This window comes from Triticum dicoccoides, chromosome 3B (assembly GCF_002162155.2).
Source record: "Triticum dicoccoides isolate Atlit2015 ecotype Zavitan chromosome 3B, WEW_v2.0, whole genome shotgun sequence".
NCBI classification, from domain to species: domain Eukaryota; kingdom Viridiplantae; phylum Streptophyta; class Magnoliopsida; order Poales; family Poaceae; genus Triticum; species Triticum dicoccoides.
Genome location: NC_041385.1, coordinates 608818769 through 608823342, shown reverse-complemented (window position 1 = coordinate 608823342; position 4574 = coordinate 608818769).

The following is a 4574-nucleotide window of genomic DNA, read 5'->3' as shown; positions in this document are numbered from 1 at the left end:
CCGCCGCCTCCCCGCTGGAGGAGCCGCGCCCCGCCGGACTTTGTCGCCGCCAGCCACCGCCTCCTCTACGCCGGCCGCCGCCTCCGCCCCGATCGCGCTCCGGCCGTCCCCATCTCCACTCCGGCCTCCTCCCGGCCCGTCTCCGGCGAGGAACTCCGGTGAACCTCGATCCACGAGCCGGATCCAGATCTGGAACCTAGGTTGACTTTGTTTTTTCCTCTAAGTCTGCAGTATTTTATAGCCCTGTTCATCGCATCATAACTCTGTCATCGTAGCTCCGTTTCATGCGCATGATATATCGAAATGTTCATCGGGATGTTCTCTTCATTTTGTTCCATTGGGCCATGTTCATTTGAGGTCATCTCGATGCCCGAATCTCTGTTGCAAAAGTGCTATATAATGTTAGTTCCTGCTTCTTAACAGAATGTGTGCATTTGTCATTTTTGCTACATTTATTGTGTGCATCTTATGGGCATGAGCTCTACAGGTGTTTTGTTCTATGCCATGCCATCTTTACATAGGTGCTTGCCATGTATTTTTGTGATCAATGTGGTGACTAGCACAAGCATGCAAACTAGGCTTCGTGATGTTGCTGATTTCAGTCCCTGTTCTGCTGTTATTTTTATGCCATGTAAAGTTGATGCTATAGAGAGATCCATGCTTATTTTGAGATACTTCAGCAAGGGTGATTTGAACATATGGATGTGCTCTATCCATCCATGCCTTTGTTTGCAATTATGGAGTGTCATAGCTTGAGTCAATCGAGCTCTACGTTTGCTATAAAATGTTTCCTAGTAGATTGTTTACATGTTATTCAATTTTGCCAAGGTTGTTGTAGTTGATCCTTGCATGCTATGGACTTGTTCTTGCCATGGTTAACTTCATAAACATGTCTTCTTGCTGATGCTATGATTATCTTGTCATGCAATGAGTTGTGGTGATTGAATTGAGCTCGCGAAGATGCCTTCATAATTCTGTCAATGCCATGCTCTGTTTGCTGAATCTGTTAACGAAACTTGCTATGTTTACATGGGTGCCATCATATCTTCTGGTCCTTTTTGGCTCATGGTCACTAAGGGACTTTTGTTCTATGCTTTGAGTAGAATCATGCCATGTCTTGTTTTGATATTTTAAGTTCCTGTAGCATGTTGATAACTTGCTCTGAATATTGCTACCAGATGCTGTTTATGCCATGTCCAACCAGATAATTTTTGCTCTTTTGCCATGCTTGTTTGAACCTGTTATGGTGTGAGTTAGCCGTAGCTCAGTGTTCCTCTTTTGTCAAGCATCTCCTGTAGATCACTGCCATATGCTTTGTTATTATGTTTGGGTGTTGTAGCACAGTTGCTTGTTGCATTCTAAGTAGCATCGTGCTGTTAATCGTAGATTTGTATCATTCTTGTTTTGCTTGCCATTTGCAAACCGTGCATCCGTTCCCGGTGATCTTTATATTTATTTCAACCGAAATCACCTCATATTTCCAGCGGCATACTTGGTTTGCCAAGTTGATGCCTTGTTCATCTTTTCCCCTTCCGGAGCACACATATGCATTGCATATCACATCTCGCATATCATGGCATGTATTGCATCATGTGACTTGTGCATTGCACCGTGATTTATTGTGGTTCCATTGCTTGTGTTCTTGCTTTGGGTAGAGCCGGGAGACGAGTACGTGCACAAGGATCAAGCCTTCGACAACGCTGAGAACTTTGCAGGCAAGATGACCATACCTTCGATATCACTTGTATCTTTGCTTTGCTAGTTGCTCGCTCTATCACTATGTTAGCTCTACCTGCCATTTGTTTCTCATGCCTCCCATATTGCCATTTCAAGCCTCTAACCATTCTTTCCTAGCAAACCGTTGTTTGGCTATGTGACCGCTTTTGCTCAGCCCCTCTTATAACGTTGCTAGTTGCAGGTGAAGATGAAGTTTGTTCCTGGTTGGAACATGGATATTTTTGGGATATCGCAATATCTCATGTTTAATTAATGCACCTTATATACTTGGTAAAGGGTGGAAGGCTCGGCCTTATGCCTGGTGACTTGTTCCACTCTTGCCGCCCTAGTTTCCATCATACCGGTGTTATGTTCCTTGATTTTGCGTTCCTTACACGGTTGGGTGATTTATGGGACCCCCTTGACAGTTTGCTTTGAATAAAACTCCTCCAGCAAGGCCCAAACTTGGTTTTACCATTTGCCACCTAAGCCTTTTCCCTTGGGTTTTCGCGAGCCCGAGGGTCATCTTTATTTACCCCCCCGGGCCAGTGCTCCTTCGAGTGCTGGTCCAACCTGAGCGATGTCCGGCGCCCCTTGGGCAACCAGGGTCTATGCCAACCAGACGTCTGGCTCATCCGGTGTGCCCTGAGAACGAGATATGTGCAGATCCTATCGGGATTTGTCGGCACTTCGGGCGGCTTTGCTGGTATTGTTTTACCATTGTCGAAATTTCTTGCGACCCGGGATTCCGAGGCTGATCGGGTCTTCTCGGGACAAGGTATATCCTTCGTTGACTGTGAGAGCTTGTGATGGGCTAAGTTGGGACACCCCTGCAGGGTATATTATCTTTCGAAAACTGTGCCCGCGGTTATGAGGCAGATGGGAATTTGTTAATGTCCGGTTGTAGATAACTTGACACTTGACATCATTAAAATGCATCAACCATGTGTGTAGCCGTGATGGTCTCTTCTCGGCGGAGTCCGGGAAGTGAACACGGTTTGGGTTATGTATGAACGGAAGTAGTTTCAGGATCACTTCTTGATCACTTCTAGCTTGTCGAACGATGCGTTGCTTCTCTTCTCGCTCTCACTTGCGTATGTTAGACACCATATATGCTTAGTGCTTGCTACAGCTCCACCATATTACCCCTTTTCCTACCTATGAGCTTAAATACTCTTGATCTCGTGGGTGTGAGATTGCTGAGTCCCGGTGGCTCACAGATTCTACCAAAACAGATGCAGGTGCCGAGGATACCAGCACAGGTGGCGCAACCGAGCTCAATTGGGAGTTTGATGAGGACCTTGGTCGTTACTATGTTTCATTTCCAGATGATCAGTAGCGGAGCCCAGTCGGGACGATCAGGGATCTAGCATTTGGGGTTGTCTTCTTTTCATTTGGATTTGACCGTAGTCGGTCTATGAGTGTATTTTGGATGATGTATGATCTTAATTATGTAATTGTGTGAAGTGGCGATTGTAAGCCAACTCTCTTATCCCAATCTTGTTCATTACATGGGATTGTGTGAAGATGACCCTTCTTGCGACAAAACCAGCATGCGGTTATGCCTCTAAGTCGTGCTTCGACACGTGGGAGATATAGCCGCATCGTGGGTGTTACACTAGGCATCCTAGAGAACCACCCAGTAATCTAGCAGTGTTTATATTCCTAGTGTGATGATTCTGGCCATCATTCTCGAAAGCATCTCGTGATGTTATTTAGTTGGTAGGTATTCCATTTCCGGGTTTTTGAACCCGAGATTCACCCTACCTACTTTTTATTGATAGTGTTTGCTAATTCCTTAGGATATTAGTAACCTTTGTGACAGTCCTCGAGGTCCGTGGCATTTTCCTCTTCCAAATACCATGAACTACTTATGCCAGAAGTTCCTCGTTGAACCCAAAGATCACAACTAGAGTGCTCTTGATGAGTTCTCGATTCCATGTTGTGACTCTGCCAGTTCTACCTTTCTGCATGGGTTATCCGGAAGAAATATGTTGAACTCGTTCGACATATTAATCTATGCATCCACAACTCAGAAATAAACATGTTCCTTTGAGTTGTCCCTCTTTACTTGTATTCCGGCCCTCGTGTATCAGTTGATAGTTAGGAGTATTTGTGCATCCTTGTTCATCGATGCCTTTTACTCTTATGGTCCGCCAAGCCATTCTACTCCGGAATAACTAGGACAAACAAACTCCAGTACCTCGTCCATTTCTGGGATTGGGTCAAAGTAGTTGTATTCCACAGAACAAATGCCAATCCAGCTTTTGTTTTGTTCTACCTTGGAGTGTTACCATCTTTATGTCAAGAATTTCATGAGAATTGCACCACCTCTTATGGATTCACTACAAAAAAAGACACATCCGTGACATTTTGGGCCGAACGAAACTTTTTTCTGTCATACATATGACACTTCTATGACGATAATTGTGACAAAACCCGGTATCATCATAGATGTGGTGGGATCCTACTTCTAAGACAAAAAAACATGATAGAAAATGAGCTTTTCGTCCTGGGCAGGCTGGAGACGCAGCGGCATGACATTCTTTGGGCCGTCCAAGACGGAAAAAACCGTGGTAGAAGCGAGGGCGAGGAAAATTTCGGGGAGTTCCTAGTTACGGGTGGGTGGTCGGGGCCGAGCGATGCGCGTTTCTCTCATACACGTATGTGCGTGTGTGTGAAGCATTGGCTCTCACTCAACCCGAGCGAGGCATTGGGCTCTAACCGAACCCGAGCGATTGCATTGTAGGCTACACATTACTGAACCCGAGCGATCGATCGATGGCTGTTAACTGAACCCGATCGAGCGATTCCTTCGCTACTGCTGCTAACTAAAGCCGGTCGTTGCTGCCTTTCTG